The sequence below is a fragment of the Mustela erminea genome, chromosome 3, assembly GCF_009829155.1.
Source record: "Mustela erminea isolate mMusErm1 chromosome 3, mMusErm1.Pri, whole genome shotgun sequence".
Classification (NCBI taxonomy): Eukaryota; Metazoa; Chordata; class Mammalia; order Carnivora; family Mustelidae; genus Mustela; species Mustela erminea.
In genome coordinates, this window is record NC_045616.1 from 92,370,777 (window position 1) to 92,389,983 (window position 19,207).

At 55.8% G+C, this 19,207-nt stretch overlaps 1 protein-coding gene across 1 annotated transcript in view; it reads right to left on the bottom strand.

Annotated features, from left to right (window-relative positions):
* TCF7 (transcription factor 7) overlaps nt 1-19,207 on the bottom strand; it is a 33,055-nt gene that overhangs the window by 12,126 nt on the left and 1,722 nt on the right.

Sequence of the window (19,207 nt, forward strand, 5' to 3'; positions counted from 1 at the left end):
GCCGTCAAGGTCCCCAGCATCTTCCACACTGCTGAACTCAGTGCTCAGCCTTCCTTTTACCTGACCTCTCAGCAGAACTGAACACAACTCATTTCTCCCTCCTCCTTGAAAGTTTCTTCGCTTGGCTTCCAGAATGCCACACTCATCTGATTTGCCTCCAAACTCATAGGCTGCTTCTCTGTCGGCCTACTTTTTGGCTACTCCTCTTCCTGACCTAACCCAAGATGGGCCCTTGGCTTTCCATTTCCCCCTCATTCCCAGAGTGCTCTCATCCAGGGTCACAGCTTTCCATGTCTTCATCTGATGACTGACATTCTGATCTCAGCCCCTGCTTCCTCTGGGAAACTCCACTCCCCAAATGCCTACTCACCACGTCTACCTGGAAATCTGAAATGCTGCCCAAACTCAGTATGTCCAAAGCAGAGCCTCTGGTTTTCTTCCCAAAATGCTGTTCTCCCTCTTCATCAGTTAATGGCAACTCCCTACTTCCAGCTGCTCGGATACCTTGGAGTATATCCTTGACTCTCTCACATCCCATCTCCAATCTGTCAGGCCATACGACTGGTATACTTCAAAATAATCTAGAGTCTGCTTCTTCCTCCTCCCTGTCCCCAACTCAGTCCAAGCCATAGTCACTTCTCACCCGGATGACTCCAGTGGCCACCTGTCCCCCCACCAATCCTCCATCCAGCAACCATGTAAATCAGATCACAGCACTCCTGTGTCTAGAGCTGCCAATGCACTTAGAAACATACGAAGCACTGCAGGTGCCCACTCCCTCCCTCTCTTCCCTGCTCACGCCCAGCACTTCCATGTGCGCTTCAGCCTCCAGCCTCCAGCCTCCTCCTGCATTTGGTCCAGTGATCACTTTTGGGTGTGCCACAAGGTAAAGTGGGCTAGGGAGCCTAGTTTGAAGGCTCTCTGACGTTTATATTAACCTCCTCATTACAGGATCCTAGGGCCAGTTTGCCCCTTGAATAACGACAATGAGTCTCGATTACCTTACTGATCACAGATGCAAAAATTCTGCCTTCAAATTTGGGGGAGCAGTGGCTGAGGGAGGGCCTGGGAAGCTTCCTGGAAGCCTCTGGGGCCTTTTTATCCTGATAGGTCCCCAAGACAGTGGTAGCCAGACATCATCAGCCCTGACCAGGCCTTATGACAGACAGGGCCACAGCTTCAGGGCCCATTCTCTTAAGAACCTGGGATTCTGGTGGAAGGCATTCCACCATTCGCCACTGAAGGGCACAAACGCCTGGAACCCTGGCTCAGTAGGTGGAATGAACACCCTCCACAGGTCCCTCTGGCCTGGGGGCTTTTGAATGTAAGCTCCTGCTTAGAGAAGGCCTTGCCATCTAGGCCCAGACTCTGGCTCTTGGGCCCCCTGGAACTGTAAGCTTGGCTGGTAGAGTGGGACCTATGGAAGGAAGACCCCAGAGTCTGGCGTCCAAGGTGCCAGCTTCAGAAAAACAGTCTCAGAGTCCCACTCTCCCAGGAAGGGGGTAGGGTGGGTTTGCTCCAAGGGAGGAAGAGGATCGCCCCACCCCCATCTCTGGGGAGGGCTAGCTTTGGCCAGGAAACCACAGAGAGGCGTCTCACTTGATGGAGGACCAGAGCTGACTGTCCTAGGCCAAGCTGGCTAAGGCCCAAGGTGCAGCACAGCCAGGCCCAGGAAACCCCCGAATCCAGCTCAGCCTATAGCCTGTGGCCTGGGATGCATGTGTGGAACAGGTATTGAGTGGGGGGTGGGAGGTAGGAGGCATTGCCCAATGGTCAGAGGGCTCATCCTGTCCACCACCCTTCACTGGGAACTGGGGAAAGCCTCTAATTAAAAAGGAGTCTGCAGCCAAACCACAGCGGGGCAGGGGTGGGGCAAAGAGCCTGCTATCCGCTGGAGGCCGTGGGATGGTCAGGGCTTTAGAGCAGGGCACTGAGAGCCTGGCCAGTCCTTCCCACGTTGATGCAGGCTGCCCCTCTGCCTCACTCCCCAGCCCCCTCATGTCTGTGCTGGTAGCCAGGGGGAACCATCTGGCGTAGGGCCCAGTGCCCCATACCCCCCTCAGCCAGTGGAACGTCCCGCTCCATGGCCTCAGCACAAGGCTGTCCCAGGGCCAGGCCGCCCAGACAAGGTGGGGTTGCCTGGGGCCTGGGATGTGTATGGGGAGCCCTATGACTGGAGCTGCCCCCTCTCCTCCCTCTGATACTGACTGCCCAACCTCCACAAGAAGGGGGCAGGCCTGGGCGGACTCTCCCCACCAGACCCTGAGTGTATGGGACGGCACAAGCTCCTCTCACCTGCGGGCAGAGTGCCAAGCACGGAGCGGCCCCCTCAGTATTGCCCTTCACAGCGTGGTACAGTGCCTACACAAAAGACTCAACAGCAGCCCGGACTCCTTGTTCAGGACTTTGCCTCTGCCAGCACACCCCACCGCATACTCTCACACACACACATGCACACACACACGCACGACAGGTCCAGGACTCGGAGACCCTGGGGCTGGGAGGCCGGGTCTGCCACAGCCTGAGCAGAAGCCATCCTTCCTGCTGGCGTGTGGCTTTTCCTGCTCGGCACCCTTGCGACTCAAAATCCAGTGTCCCAAAGGTGGTCATCATCTCTGGGACACGTTCATTAGCCCATGACTGGAAACTCCTCACTGTGCTGCCTCAGCATCGCTCCTCTTGTTGAGGAGCCTGGAGCTGGGAGGGGGGTCCAAAGGCAGGGTGGGACAGGAGGTGGTGGAAATAAGGGACCCCAGGGCAGGTCTCCTCTGCTCTGAGGTTGATCTGGGGCCTGGCGGGGCTGCCCTCCCTCACCCCCTCACCCCCCTACTTCCTGCAGGCTCAGGTGAAAAATAAACACAGTCGGCATTTTCCCTGCAGACCGCAGCGGTCTGCTTACAGGCCACGTGCACCCTGAGAGCCCTTGCCACCGCCAGCAGAGAAAACTCCCTCGCCTCTGACGGTTGACTCTGAAAACCCCCAAACGCTTGAGCCCCACAACACTTTCCCAGCGAAGAAAGTTGCCGCTTCCTCTGGCCTCACGCGTGGGGGTGGGGAGTGCGTGAGGCCTGACCAGGCCTCCCAAGCAGGCCTCCCAAGCTGGCCTCCCTGTGGCAGGGACTGTGCCAGGACACATGTCCCCTACCCCCTACCCACAGATACTCCGTTGATCACTACCAGCAAACACAGTCAGCGCATATCACTGAGCGCCTGGGTGCCAGGCCAAAAAGATGTTTCGGGATGAGGGAAAAGCATTTCCTAATGGTAAGTGGGCAGCTACCATGTGGCAGGCGGAGTTCTGAGAGCCCTCCAGAGTGTAACTCCTAATAGGCTCAACAACGGCATAAATATTCTCTTCATCTGACAGAAGAAGAAACTGAGGCACGCTGAGGCTGTACAGCTTGCCTGAGATCCCACAGTAAGTGGCAGAGCTGTGGTGCTGCACACCGTACAACAGAGGCCTATGGTTCTCAGGGACAGAACCAGGGGCGCAGGGTAGGGGGCCCCAGCCCACCCGGCTCCTTTCTCCTGGCTGCCTGCTCAGTTATCTGAGCCACTGCTTCCCTGACTCTCAAAATGCGTCGGCGGGTTCTAGGGCCCCTGGAATACAGTTCAGACCATACCACCTGCCTGCCTGCCTACCTGCCAGGGCTGCTGGCACCATGAGCCCCTCTGATGGAGCTGGACCCGCCAAAGGCCTCACTGCATGGTACCCCCACTCATCCTGGCACAGCCACGCAGGCCTGCCCCTCTCCTGCCCAGGTACCTAGCTCTTCTCTGCCTCGGAGTCTTTGCCCACTCCCTCCTCTGTCCCCTCGTAATTTTCCAGGCTTCCTCCTGCTCTCTACATGCGTTGCTCCTCATTCTGACCTCAGTCTAAGGGTCCCTTCCTTGGAAAGGACTGTGACCTGGCTGGGGTCCCCCAAGGTAGCAGGCAGAACTGGCTTGTTAGTCATCTCCGCCTGTCTGGGTTCTGGACTTGGCACATCCACTAAGACTTGCTGAACAAAAGGCCTCCAGAATCCCTGGTGCCCCAGAACCTATGCCCGCCCCACCCCCCTCATCTGCATGGAGTACACTTCAGCCCCCTTCTTCCCTATGCTCCCAGTGCTGGAGATGGAGACACACCTGTGGGGATGAACCCACGGGAGGCAGATCCACACCTCGAGCCTCGTGTTCCCTCCAGGGCAGAGGCTGACTAGACAGAGAGGTGGGCTATTGGTCCAGTTACTGTTCTCTCCGGCAGGTGCACAGAGGGGACCGTGCATACTGGAGATGTCACAGGTGACAAGCTATTCGTTAGCCATGCAGCCAAGTCCTCTATCAGGTCCGTACTGAGGGCCCTTGATGGGCTCTCGGGGTCTTCGGTGATGCCAGATGGCCACACTGTCTCCCCCACCCGCACACCCCCCATGCTCTGGGCACAGGGGCTGCTCATCCGTCTGCCTCAAGAACTCTTCCCTGACTTGGCCTGGCCAATTCCCACCCATCTCACAGGCCTCATCATGAATGAGGTTTCCCCAGGAAGCCCTTCCTCCCCTCCCCGTGTGAGCAAGGGTTCCCTGATGTGGCTCCAGACCACAGCACCAACTCTACTATGCTGAGGCGACTATCCACTCGTCTAGCTCCACTGCTTCCCGAGATCGGAGCAAGTACCCTACACTGTTTCTTTTACCTCAGTTAAAGCTGGGTCCTCAAGGCTTGGGGGGGGGGGTCTTTAGCAGGGCTGGGGGGGTGTTCCCCACATGAGCCAGTGTTTGGGGAGGATGTGGCAGCACTGGACAGCACCCAGGCTTGAGCTGGGCACAAGATAACGGCAGTACTTGGGAGGCTGGGAAGAGCTGGGGCCACTGCTTAGAGTCAGGGACCTTCTGTCTGACATCTGACACCGCATGCTGCCTCCTACCCCCGCCCCCAATCTCTTCCTGCCTGCAATATTTTGGCAGTCAGAATACCCAGAAAGTCTAAACCAAGGCTGCTGCTAGTTCCTATGGAGCCTTTGTGCTAATTAGAAAAAGTACGTCTTCCTGTCGACAGACACCTGGGCCCACACGAGGGCATATGGCTCAGGGTGCACGAGTTGAGGCTGAGCCTTAGCTCCTTGGCCTGCTCCCCTGCAAAGTCCCACACACTGGCCATGCTCAGATGTCCCCTCCACTTCTCACTTCTCTTCTCTGCCTTGCCAAGAGCCAGGCTCCATCCAGGGCTTGGCCCCAAGCATGCACTGTGGCCTTGGTCAGTTCCTGCTGGCTCCTCTCCCACCTCTAGGGCCCACCAGGGAGTCCCACAGCCCCCCCAGACCCATGTCTGCAGCTGGCACCCACTGTCCAGCACCAGTGGTTGCCACAGAATCCAGCCAACTGCTGAGTGGGAAGCTCCCCCAAGGCCTGGGACACTGAGGGTCAGTTTCCAAGAAGAAAGCAAGCCCCCCAGACCTTCCAAACAGGACTTGTCCACATATCGATGGGGCCTTGATGTGTGGGTCCCGGCAGACCCTACCTCCACAGGCAGACCCTAGCAGGGCCCGTGCCATTTTATCCCCAGCCCCCACTCAGGGCCCTGCTGCCCAGGACATGGTGCTCTCCAGAGAACAGCCCGAAAGCTCCCCGCCCACAGCGTGCCGGACGCCTTGTGCCAGACACCCCCCACAGAGCATGGAGCCGTGGCCGTGTGGCTGGCCATGTGGCTGGCTGAGCTGGAGGACTGGGGGATGGGTGGACCACACCCTTGGGGACCGGGAGGCTTCGGTCCCACCTGCCAGCAGAGTACCATTGCCATGGTTGCACAGAGCCCTGCCAGGTGCGTGTGGCCAGTCTACCAGTGCCTGGTCTCAACATCAGATAACGGGGCCCTGCCACAGCAGAGGTGAGGACCAGAGTCCCTGCATGAGGCCTTGGCAAACCACAGGCCTGCTCTAGACCCAGCCTGGCCCCGAGGCTCCCTCTGAGCTAGCTGAACCTCACTGAGCTGAGTGGCCTGGCCCACAGCCTCCCGTGGTTTCTGTGCATTCGTTTACTTGTGTTTTCCTTCCTCCTCTTTGAGGTGAACGCCCCTCAGGACAGGATGTTTTTAGAGGAAAATAGACGCTTCCGGGAGCTGATGCAGCGAGCTGCTAGTTGATGCTACTGCCCCACGGTGTGGGGACTGTGCAGCTGCCCTGCCCTCCCCGCCCTCCCTGCCCAGGCAGTCCCCCTGCCAGCGCCTCTCCCGCGCCTGGCTGCTCAGGAGCCTGCCACGGGCCGAGTAGGCCAGCACCACCTCGGAGCTCAGCCTGCCTGTGGCCGGAGGGAAACCAAGGCTCTGCAGTGAGGGACCTAGGGAAGTCCAGAGATTTTGCTCCCCTAGGATTAAAGCCAACAGGCTCTATAGGAAAGGCAGGAAGAAAAGAGCAGAGACACAGAGTTAGAGACAGCAGCCCCCGCCAGAAACAGCCAGAGCCTGGCAGAGCTCCACCGCCAACCAGTATCTGACTGGTCATCCCTCGGCACTTTAAGGCATGGGCAGATCTTGCAGACAGGGAAAGCGAAGCCCAGAGAGGCTCAGCAACTTGCCCAAAGTCTCATGGCACATAGAGACACATGTGGATTGGAATCCAGCCCCATGAGGTTCCTGGCCAGAGATCGTCGTCACTCAGGGGCAGACCTCACAGACTGGCTGGGAGCAGGGCCAGCATGGAGACCACACATGTGAAACCCAGGGCTCCCAGATTCCCCTTCCCTCACTCTGAGTCTCCCCACTCAGACCTCCAGCCCACCTGGGACCCAGGATCCCTGACCCTACTCGTTAACTCCCTGCCGAGAACCTTTCTTGTGTCACTCACTGACGAGCAGCAGCGTGCCTCTGACCTTCAACTAACCTGCGTGAAGGGTGCCTCCACCCTGTCCTGGTGGGAGCGGACTCAGTTTCTCAGTCATCAACAACTAAAGGAAATGTGAGAGGTCATTCCTCCCCCAGGGGCTGGCCTGTGCTCACCCCTCCACACAAAAGGAGGGCTACGGACAGCCGCTGGCCACGGCAGTGGCTCTCACCAGGGCCCATCTAGAAGGGCAAGCATGCTGCCTAGGACGAAGAGCCCAGAGAGCCCAGGCAGCACCTCAAAAGGCGGGGGGCTGTCAGAACCTCCAGGGTGGGTAGGGGAGGAGACTTAGAGATCTCAGCACTGCATTCCTGCCCCGATTAACAGGAGCCAGCTTTGCTCTGAGGAACAAAGACATGACGTGGGTCTCTGATCTGCTGTCTCTACCAGCCCCAGGAGGACAGTCCTGCCCTGGGGCCATGGCAGAAAGCTCCCTTGGGTCTCACCCTTGTAGTTCCTGCCATTAGCTTCTGCCACCCTTGGGGCTCTGCCTGGACTGAACTGAGCAGTTTATGCCAAAGGAAACAAGGGACAGGGCAGAAAGGAGCTGCTGCAGGCTTCACGACTCTCACCAAGCCCTTCAGGCTCACTGTCCGCAGACTAAGGAGCGCAGGACTGCTTCGGCTGCCACAGGGGCCCTCTGAAGACAGAGCCCCTCACGAGGTTGAGTCAGGGGGTTCCAAAAACCGCACAAGACAGCTCTTACAGATAGTCACCTGGTGTAATAGTGTAAAAATACACGGGAGAAGGGGAAATACCAAATTCCTTGGGAGGATAAGGAGTACAGAGGGAGGGGGTAGGGGTAGCCAAGGGGACGCAGCTAGGGCTATAAAACCCCCTTTTTTTTTTCCTTCCCAAGAAGAAGTGGATAGGTATGTTGTCTAAGAGGCAAGGAAGCATGGTCGTAAGGGCAGGAAACACAGAAGCCTGGGTTCAAATCACTCCCCCAGCACTTAGAAGGTACAGGTCTCCCTAAGCCTTGGGTTCCCCATCTGCATAATGGTCCTATCTCATGGGGTTGATGTTGGAATTAAATTAATAAAGAACAAAAGAAAGAAAAAAGACAAAAGCAAGCACGTCCCTAACCCAGGCTTTTCAGGAAAGCAGGACTTTGTGCCAGGCTGGGTCCACTAGCCCTTGATTTCCTTTGGACTTCTGCCTGATTGCTATCAGGCCAGACTGCCGAGCTCTTGACTGGACTTCAGGAACCAGAGCCAGGGGAATGGAGGCCAGAAGAAGCCAGAAAAAACTGCTCTTGAAATGCCCCAGCAGGATGTGTCCATGGTGGGATGGGCGGGAGGCAACCCAGTGACAAGGGACAGGACACACCCATGTGCGCGGACACCTCAGCTTCCTCAGTCAGGCTACTCCCAGTGACTCAGGGCCTAGGACAACTTCTGGTCCAACCCCACATCACATGGAGGAAGGCACCTACTCCAGAAAGGCCCAACCCTGAGCGCCAAGCTAAGCAAGGACCAGAGCCATAAAGCAAAGTGTCCATGAAAAGACAGTGAATTTCACGCTTTCATCAGGAATCAGACCTGACTGATCTTAAATGTTATTTGGAAACACTTACTAGGGCAACATTTATTCTGGAAACCCCTGCTTCCAACCACGAAACACAACCCCCGTGGCCCTAACAACCCTGACTTGTCAGATATCCAAGGAGGAAAGTATCCTGCCTTGACCCAGGCCCAGGGCCATGAGGTCATGCCTGTGAGGGGCACTGAGGGCCAAGTGTGTCCTTGGGGCCAGAGAACCCAGCTGGACGCAGCTCCCGAGCCCAGCAAGGGGGGTTCCACTCAGCACTGAGGCCTGCAGTGCCCCCATCTCCACACATTTGAGAACAAAGTGGCAGAGCACTGAGGAGCATGGACCTGGGGGTAAAAGAGACCCAAATCTAAGCCCCAACTCCTCCGGGTCCCAGCACGTCCTTCACCTTTCTGAGCCTCAGCTTCCCCATCTGGAAAATGAGAGAGCAGTAATAGTCACCACTTTCTCGGCTTCCTGTAAGGGTCTCCATACTGGGACCGAAAGTCCTGGGCGCCGGCAAGCACTTGGGGAGTTCTTGACACAGGGACTGCTAAAGCTGCCTTACTCCCTCAACCACGGTTTGCTGAGCACCTGCACTACGCCATGCCCTGTGCGGGGACTGAGAGGCCAGTGGGGGAGAGGACAGATGAGGCCTTGGCCCCGTAGGTCATCTCCAGCCCTTTCTGACCCAAACCGCCATCCCTGGAACCCCACCACCACAGAGCCATCAACCCTCCTGGCCTTGGCAACCCCAGCTGCATGTGTCCCTACACCCTGCAGACTATGGTCATCCCCGAGCTCCACCCATGGGGCTGCCCACCACAGCTGGGCGGCTCCCGCCTCCACAATGCTTCAAGCTGGCCAGCGAGCTGTGGGGTGGCTGCCGCAGCCTGGCACACACCAAGCAGCCGCCCTGCCTGGACCCTGGCTGGACCCGGCAGAGACCTCACTGCTGCTGCCACAAAGCTCTCTACAGACTGTCTCTCAGTGTCCCTGAGGGCCCACCCACCCTCTGCCTGCCTGGCCACTGGGCCAGCCACAGAGCCATCTGATTTGAATGAAACTTCAAACTTAATGACTTTCATGCTGGTTATTTAAAACGCAATGTAATTTTCTTAAACACCCTATTATTTCCTTTGATAGCTACAAAGCTTCCCCCAATCCCATAAGCATGTTTATTTTTAGGGAAAAGAGTGGTTTACAGTTGGTCACAGAGACCATAGGGAGAGGGAACCCACAGAAAGCAGGGCAAAGAGTCAACTCCAGCAGCCTGGAGATCCGCAGCTGCCCTGCCTTCCTGCTGGGCCCGGCCCTCCGCCGACACTGTGGGGCCTGGGCCGGCTCCCACCCTTCTCACGCCAGCACATCAGCCAGTGGCCCTCACGTCCACCACCTGACAGTGGCCAATGCTCCCCCTCCACAGGGCCTCCTGTTCTCATCTGTAAGATGGTACCACTAGCTTCCCAGTGAGTGTCCCACAGACATTCCAGACATGTATGGAGCTGGGAGAAGGGTCCTGGGGCCACCAACACAGCCCCAGCTGCCTCCCTCCTGCTTCCTCCAGACATTCTGCCCTGGGTAAAGCCTTGGGGCCTGAAGCTTTGACCAGCTGGATGAGATCTGTGCCCAGATAAAGTGGCCCCAGGCAGGGGCTGCCCACACTGGGAGGGTGGGTCGGTGTGGCCCTGCCAGTAAGGGCTCCCTGTCAAGGGAGGTGGCCTGCTGGTGGGTGTGCGTGCAGAGGTCAGCTGAGCCCCACCAATGCGGGGCGTCCTCTGGGAGTGGCTATTTTTAGATCCTAGGCTTTCATGTGGCCAAATGATGTGGAGTTTACAAAGCATTGGTAATGCGTTTCAGATGGTGGCCCAGCAGACCAGGAGGCTGGGTCTCTACCCCCAGAGCCAGGTCAGAGTTAGTCAGAATGCCCTCAGCCTGGACTCCCATTACCTGTCCCCCTCCTCCCATCTTCCTTGCTTGATGGGAAAGCTGGCCTAGAGCAGTCCCAGCAAGGCCAGCAAGCATCCCCTGAGGCCCACCTGAGTGGCAGGTGTCTCCAGCCCACACTTCGTTGAACCTCAGAAATCCTTCCTGGCCAGGGAGCCCACTCCCAATATAGAGAAGGAAACTGAGACCTAGAAAGGTTAAGAGATTTGCTTGAGATCACACAGCCAGGAGGAAAGGTGGCCATGTCCTTTGGCTTCCTGCCTTCAGGGGCAAACTGGGCTTTCTGGGAGGGGAAGATGTGCCAAACCTGGGTAGGCAGCCCACACATGGTGGGGAGGGGCAGCCCTAACTGCCAATCCCCAAAGCCCACTCTTCTTGGGGTGGGCCATGTCCTGCCTACCCATGCCTTAGCCATGCATTCGTCATTGAGAAACAGAAGACAATGTGAGGCCCCAACAACTTTCCTGTCTCTGGAGAGAGAAATAATTGGCCGTCTTAATGGGAGGGGTAGAGGAAGCTTATTTGGCAGAATGTCTGCTTCCTCTGACCTCCAGGGAGTCCTGGTTAGGGAGTGGGCTATGGCACAAAAGCTCTGTCACCAATCTTCCTCTGGGCTCTAAGACCATGTCTCTAGCAAAGCCCAGGCAGCCCCGCCAGACTCACTCCCATCTTGGCCTTAGCCCAGGCCATGGCCCCCATCCAGCAGGGACTGACCCTCCATGCATGAGGGGACTTGCGCCAAGGGGAGTTCAAGGTTCCAGCAGGACTGGAACAGGCCAAACCCTATGACCAGGACAGACCCACCCGGGACCCACCTGAGAGACTATGCATGCTAAGGCCACATCTTTTCAAGGGGGGGCGGTGGTGCCCAGGAGCAAAACCCAAGCATGCTGGATCTGTCAGTGTCAGGACCCCACTGCCTGAAGGAAGAAGCTGTCAATGTTCGAGGTTCTCAGAGACCCTGCCCAGACCAGAGTCCTGCTAAAGACAGAGCTGAGAAGAGGAGCTCTCTATGCCCTGGCCAAATCACCAGCGGACCAAGGGACATGACCTCTGGGCTTCTGTTCCTCTCAGTCAACAGGAGGCCAAGACCCTGGGCTCATGACTCTAGAGAGAGAGACTGGGAGTCAAATGAAAATGCAAACATCCACCTCTGAGGCTCTGTTTCCTTGTGTCAGCCTTGTGTCAGCACACTGGGTCTCCCTTGCCCAAAGCCTACCCCCGCCCTTGGCCTTTTGCACTCCTCTTACCAGCTCGGGGCCTCCCAGCGTCCACTCTGCCCCAGCTGCTAGCCCCGTCTACCTCCCCGTCCATGTCCAACTCATACCATTGGCCAATAGTCAATGCCTGGCCCTTCTTCTTTTTTTTTTTTTTTTAAAGATTTTATTTATTTGTCTCAGAGAGAGAGAGAGAGAGAGAGAGCACAGGCAGACAGAATGGCAGGCAGAGGCAGAGGGAGAAGCAGACTCCCCGCTGAGCAAGGAGCCCGACAAGGGACTCAATCCCAGGATGCTGGGATCATGACCTGAGCCGAAGGCAGCTGCTTAACCAACTGAGCCACCCAGGCGTCCCCCGCCTGGCCCTTCTTGCTGCCAACACACTGCGTGTGCCCACCAGCCACTCCTGGGCTCTGGGACCAGTGCTGCCTGGTCACATATCAAGGTCACATGCTGGGCCCTCCCTGCTGGCTCTTCTCCAGCCTCACTCATGCTCCTCATGGACCCCAGGCTTTGCAGTGCCCTTCCAATGACCAAGAACATACTCATTTCTGTTCTTCTCTGCTCAAACTGCCCCACCCCCAGAGCGTTCTCCCACTTCACCTGCGCAGGGTTCGAGCTTGTCCTCTCAGGAAGCTCTTCTGGCTGCCACCCAACCAGCCTCTCCTTCCTTGCTGCCTTTCATCCAACTTGGACAGTTAACTGAGCCCCCAGGAGAGTCTCTGCCTCAAGAGGCTTGAGCTCGGTGGGGTAGAGACTATCACCCCTCTGTGCTGAGCCAAGGCCAAGCATGCAGGGGCTCAGAAAGGCCAAAAAGGGCCTGGAACCAGGATTCTAGATACAGCAGCCACTCTGTCACAGGCCAGCTGAGGCCCTGGCGCCACTGTGTTCCACGCTGCCACAGGGGAGCCAGCTAATGAGCTGAGGGGCAGCAGGTGAGGGGGCTGCATCCCAGCTCAGCTTCAGAAGCACCCCCCCGCCACCTAGCACAGCACCCTTTGCAGGAGAGCTCTTCACCCCGTGTTAGTAACCCGCCCCTCCCCCGTATTTAATACTCATAGCATCGGCCGTGTACCAGGGACCCCACACACACTGCCTCCATCCATGCCCCAGGAACCCAAGGAGGTCAGAACCCTCCTCCTTGTTTCTAGTTGAGGAAACTCTGGTTTCTAGCAGTTAAGGAACTCATGCAGGGTCTCTCAGCCAAGGAGTGGCAGATACAGTATTTGAGGGTGAGTCTTCCAGACAATGCCTTCCCTTTCTGTGACTCTAAGGGGCCTTGGATAGGTCCCTTCCCTGACCTGGCCTCCTGTCCCCACTGGTAGAAGGAGGGTGGTTACCCAAAGATCTGTGCACTGTACTGTTGGGGAAGGGGGGCCCTGTGACCTGATAAAACACCTGTTTCCTCCACCAGAGTCTTGTTTGTACACAGCGGCAGGAAGCAGCCAGTCACAAGGCGTGAGGGAGTGTCACTGTATGGCTTCAGGACCACAAGCACCGAGGAGCTCCTAGGGAGGCGGCAGCACCCCTGCCCCTCCCTGCAACTGGACCCACCCTCATCCAGCCTGACCTCAGCAGTCATTTGACTTGCAAGCAGGGCCCCCCGAGTCCATTCTCACCGCTCAGCTGAAACGCCTTTGCTGCAGGGGCAAGGGGTAGGCTGTGGTCTTAGGAGACTCAGGAGACCTAAGAGGCCATGGGTCGCAAGCAGCCTCGGGGAGGCTGCCCTGAAGCCCGTCCCTCTTCTGCCCCACTCACACCTGCATCTCCGAGCACCTGGGGAGGGAGGCAGAACTATGAAGTGGCTTAGTAAAACCCTAGGACAACTGGATGAAGACTACCGGGCCTTGGTGACCAACGCAGGGCTCTGTCAGCCCCGCCAGCCCACTGAGCTAGAGGAGTGGGCAGCGGTCGGTAACTGCAGCCCCTGGGGACGGCGGCGGCAGGGGTCTGCAGGAGGAGCCTGCTTTGTGGTGCTCTCCTGACCCTGAAAGGCAGCAAGATGGCACCCTGAAAGTAAAGTCGCACCCTGGGGGCTGCAGATTTTCCAAATACCACAAGTCTTCCAAGTCAGGAAGGAATGCAAGTCAAAATAACTTTTAAGTCCCATTTCCTACCATGAACCTATTAAATGAACAACAGAAAAGAAGAAACTCCATGTTGGGACTTTGAGTGATTAGACACTGCAAGGAACCCACAGCAAACCGGCGCTGGAGGGGAGCAAAATGCTCTAACTATTGCTACCATTTTATTTTTAAGATTTTATTCTTTTATGTAATCCCTACCCCCGGTGTGGGGCTCACATGCACGACCCCAAGATCAAGAGTCTCATGCTCTACCCACTGAACCAGCCAGATACCCTGATTTTTCCTGCCTTTTGACCCGGTAATTTTCCTTCAGCGTATTGCTCCAAGAAAATAATCAAAAAGGAAACTAAGGAGTGATTTGTACATAGCATCATTCCCACTGGCAAGGAAGGCAAGCTGTGAGCAAACTAGAAGCTGCCTGAGGGATAACAAAGATGCTGTCGGTGGGCACCATCTGGGGGTGCAAATATGTACCCCCACACCAGGGGAAGAACTGGGGCAAGACATGACAGGGTGCAGGCACGGGGGACCATGTGAGCCAAGGTCTGAGAACGGTCTGGGTAACGTCTTACACAAAGGGCTTCTAGACGGTTGGGGAAGGGGGGCCTCCTTTCACATGAGTCTTTGGGCATGGTAGGAGAGGATCTCAGGATGGACTGAGCAGTGAGGGCTCCCATCCTGGCTCCAAGAACAGTACATCCCCCTCCCAAGAATTCCTAGGTGAGGTACGGGAGCAAAAAAGGAGCCCATACACAGGGTGCCTGGGTGACTCGGTTGGTTGACTGTCTGAGTCCGGATTTCAGCTCAGGTCACAATCTCAGGGTCTTGGGATCCAGACCCATGTGGGGCTCCCTGCTCAGTGGGGAGTCTGCTTGAGATTCTCTCCTTCTCCCTTTGCCCCTCCCTCTGCTCGCTTGCTTACTCTTTCTCTTAGAATAAATAAACCTTAAAAAAAGAAAGAAAGAAAGAAAGAAAGAAAGAAAGAAAGAAAGAAAGAGAAAGAAAGAAAGAAAGAAAGTAAGTGGCCTATATACCTGTGCCCCTGTCCCAAGCTGGCCCCCAGGGCTCTGACCCCCAGGCCCCTGGGACCCAAAGTAGAGATACAACCCTCCAGATGGAAGTCTAACCACTGAGCCACCACTAGCCCCAGATGAGCCAGGAGAGCAAGGGAAAAGGGATCAATTATGGCCAAACCCCCACCTCCCAAGCCCAGGACATGCAGGCACTGCTGCCTCCACTCCACACTCCAGCTCTGGGAGGAGGGCTCACCACTCCCACTGTGTGAATGAGGAGACGAAGGTAGAGAGACACTTTGGACAAATGGGCTGCCTTTAGCCTCAGTACAACGAACGAGTGCATCATAAAGCAAGGCCACCCACTATGGCCTGGAGAACCAAGGTAGGTGATGCAGCAAAGGCCTGGGGGAATGACAGAGGGCCCCACTTGGATGTTCACAGGAGGTGTTTCTGGGTAAGCGATATTTGAATTCGGCTCTGAAGGACAAATGAGAAGGTGGCAGCTATCTGAGAGCTAGGGAAGAGAATTCCTAACTGAGAGAACAAGGGCAAAAGTCCTGAGGTGGAAAGAACAGGATGAGTGGGAAGCAGAGGGAGACAGTGCAGTAGCTGCTATTCAGGGAAAGAGGAAGAGTATGGTGCAGACAAGAGGGTGCTATCCGCAGGGCTGGCCCACCCAGGCACTAGGGCTGTGGTGAGTGGTTTGGACCTTACTCCCAGAGCAATGGAAAGCCACTGTGGGGTTTCAGCAGGCAAGAGAAGGGATCTTCTCTTGCTGGGCTGCTGTGGGGAGCCTGGGTTGGGGGTTAGGGCAGGGGTTTGGGGGAGGGATGCCAAGGTCAAGGCAGAGGGAGCCCCGAGGTGGCCGTTACTGCCTTCTGGGTGAGTGATGGCCGAGGCTGGGCTTTAGACGGAGACTAAAGTGGAGAAGTGGGAGATCTGGCGTGTTTGGAGGGGAGCCCGGTACTCTTTGTGCTCATGTGCTGGCCAAATCTGCACCTTCAGGAAGTTGCTTGGCGGACCCTCCTCCACAGCCCAGAGCCCACGTGGGGGCCAGCTCCACCCAGGATGCCCCAGCAGGGCTTTCTGTGACAGCACCCTTCCAACCAGGGCAGTCTGGTCATCTGTCTCCTCCACTCAGCCAGGCACTCCCAGAGGCAGAGGCTGGTTGTGATCTCTCGGGTGCCCGGCCTGATGCCAGACCCCTTCTAACAAGGTTTACTCCAACCAGGGCTGATGATCAACCCTCACTAACTGTCCCCAGCAACACCAGGCTGCTCCCTCTCTCTGAGGCTATGGAGGGCTGGGTGGGTGCATCTCTGCAGAGCTTCCCTGGACATGGTGGCTTGTGTCAGCAGCACTTCCTTCCTCTGCTCAAGTCTTGCTCATACCTGCACCTCCTGCTCCCCACAAGGGCTTGTTAGCACAGCCCTCATCTGACCTCAGACCCTGGAGTCTGGGAATGTGAGCTCAATGGCCTGGAACCCAACCATGAGTCCACTGCCTCCTGGGTTCCCCGACATTGGAACTGATGCCCAAGCCCATGGCTTGAGGGGCATGCACACACACTGGGACAGCTGCAGAGGTCAGGCCTAGGGAACGGCCCCAAGTCCCTGCAAGAGCCAAAAGGCTCAGTCTTTTCCTTTTTTTCAACTGAGATGTAACTTGCATATCATAAAATTTACTGTTAAAAGTATACAGTTCAGCAGTTTTAATGTATTCACAAGGTTGTGTACCCATCACCACCGCCTAATTCCAGAACACGTTCATCACCCCAAAAAGGAACCCCTTACCCATTAGCAATCAACCCCCATTCCCGTCTTCGCTCAGCCCCTGGCAACCACTCATCTGTGCCCCATCTCTACAGATTTGCTTATTCTGGACATATCATCTAAACGGCAAAAGGCTCAGCAGCCTTCCAGGTCATAGACTCCAAGTGGAGCCCACAGAAAGGACCCCAAGAGCAACCTGCCCTCATCTTTTTTTCTGAGAAGATCTGCGCCAGTCCGGCAGTCTCACCCATCCAAGAGTCTGAGTTTCCTAGGGAGCGATGCCTTATTCGTCCCAGAATTTCCTCAAAGTCAGGCCCAGCACAAGCTTACTGGCCCTTCTACTCCCACCCCCAATCTCAGAGCAAAACAGAACAAACAAAACAGAAACAAGGAGCGACTACTGGTTGAGGCCGGGAACAGTCTGCAAGCCCACATTAGAGGCCTCACAAACATCAGCCATGAAATAAACTTTGACCTAATTCTCCCTTCCCAAAACTGAGTTCACTAGAAGCCACATACCAGAAAAGAAGCACCCTTTTAGGAAAAAAAAATCTTCCTCTACCTACTGGCAGCTGGCTGTGAGGTGGTCATTTGGTCCGCCGCCCCGGCAAGCTTTGAGTCTGCCCACTTAGAGACATCCAACATGGTAACCACATGGGCAAGCCGCCCATAAGTGGGTAGAGGAGGACCCTGGCATGGGCTTTCCCCACTGTGTGGGGAGGTTAGGCGACTGGCCTTAAGAACACTTCAGCACAACTGTCGACTGCCTGGATTCTCTCAGAGAGGGCAAAGGGGGCCAGGGGCCTAGTTCCCCACAGGCAGGGGCGGGACAGCATGACATTTGTCCCCATAAAGAGGGGTTTAGGAAAGCAGAGCTTGGGAAGAAACCTCCAAAGGCAGTTTTTCCTCAAGGCCCTACAATGGACTTCAGACCCACTATAAGAATATCTTTTCTGTTACATGTGCTCCCAAAACATGGAGTCAATCAAATTTGCGTTTTAAAACCAATAGTATTTTAAACATCCACACAACTTTTCAGGTTAATACAAGCAACTACCCTGATTTGCTATTCACTTTTAACTATCAGGTTTGCTTAAAAGAGGCTCCCCTATATTCATGGACATCTTCCCCACCTGGTGTCACCCCAACTTAGGCCCTTGAATCTATCCTTGTCCCCAGCCCCACAGAACAGCTGGTTTCAGCACATGGAACATCAGCTCCAGAGCTTGTCCTCCTCCTCCAGTGTTTCCCAGAAGCCAGGCAGTGGGAGGCTGCAGTTGGGTGGGGAGTAGGGCAAGGGAATTTATCTCTATAGGAGACTGTAATATACAGAAAAGCCTCTGCTATAGCTTAAGAAAGATGCCCAAGTTGAAAAAACAAATGACACGGGCCAGGGTAATAGTGATGTTTCTGCCCTCACCCCCCACCCCAATCCTGACTGTTGGAGTTGGCCATCCATCCGCCTACACTATGACTAGTGTGAGCTTAAGGACACCAAATGGTCCCGTTACCACACCCTTAAAGAGAACGAGGCCCTCCCACTCTGGGCACTCTCCCACTGGCCCAGGCCATGAAAGGAACGCAGAAATCCTGCCTCTTCCCTGGACCGCTGTGGAATCACAAGAGCCTGGAGGGGAGCTGCCCCTCCTAGGACTGTTCTAGGGCCTAGGTCTTTCGTCTACTCAAGGCTGTCACGGTGACCCCAGCACCCTGTGCAAGCAACTCACCTGCTAGCAATTTGGCAGCACTGTGTTATATCAAGTTGGCCCAAAATCTAAGGGTTTAGACGTTCTAAGAAACCCAGGAAGCATCTATGCTTAGCATCCACTTGAGTAGGGCAGAGGTCTCTGGGGAGAGGCTCTGCATCAGGTGGCAAGGTCAGAGGGCAACCCCTTGCCCCACAGACTTGAAAGAAGTGAGCACCTCATAGACAGAGCCACCCTAGAGCAGAAGAACCACTCAACCAACATGCTGCTTCTGCCTATGAGAAAACATGGAGTCCAAGGGGCAAGGAGCTCATTCCTATAGTCAACAGTTAACCAAGTTTTCCATTCTGGGGTTTCTAGAGAGAAGCCTCAATCTGTCTTCTCACTTCCCAGCAGCTTCAGCATGAAAACAGCTTTCAGAAGCAACCCTCCTCCCTCCCGATCTGAAACAGCCTGGCAGTCATCCTCTTCCCTCGGAGGTGACCCCCCCCAACTAGCCATGTGAGCCTCCCGCACTGGGCCTCCATTTTCAGCCACCAGAGTTCCCCAAACACTTGGTGTACTCCAGGCGCTCTAATCTCACCCTCGACTTAGGCCAGCTGAGGACAGTCTGAACCACTAATCTCAACTTTTTTTTAAGTGCAGTTGTACTGCTCCAATGCACTCAGAATAGGCTCTTCACCCTTTAGATCATCTGTACCAATGAGGCAGAAAAGCATGGTTTGTAACAATCACGGAATCTTTTTGAAGCGCTTAAACATATTCAATTAGCGAAGTCATTAAACGGGCCCCTTACCCACACCACTGATTTGAAATACCTCTGCTAACCCTTCCCAGAGCTTATGAGAGAAAATCAGTCTCATAAAAGCCTGCTTTCTACACCTAGCGTTCAGTGGCTAGCCTAGCCCGGGTGGCTCGGGCTGGAGGCAGTCTGCTCTCCCCGGTCTTTCTCTGGCAAGGGGGTATTCATGACAATAAGGGGAGAGTGAGTACAGCCTATTTCTCCTGCACAAGGAGGAGCTCTGAAACACACTAGCCTTTCTGCCCATTTCTCCAAACACCCAGGCTTGGAGCTT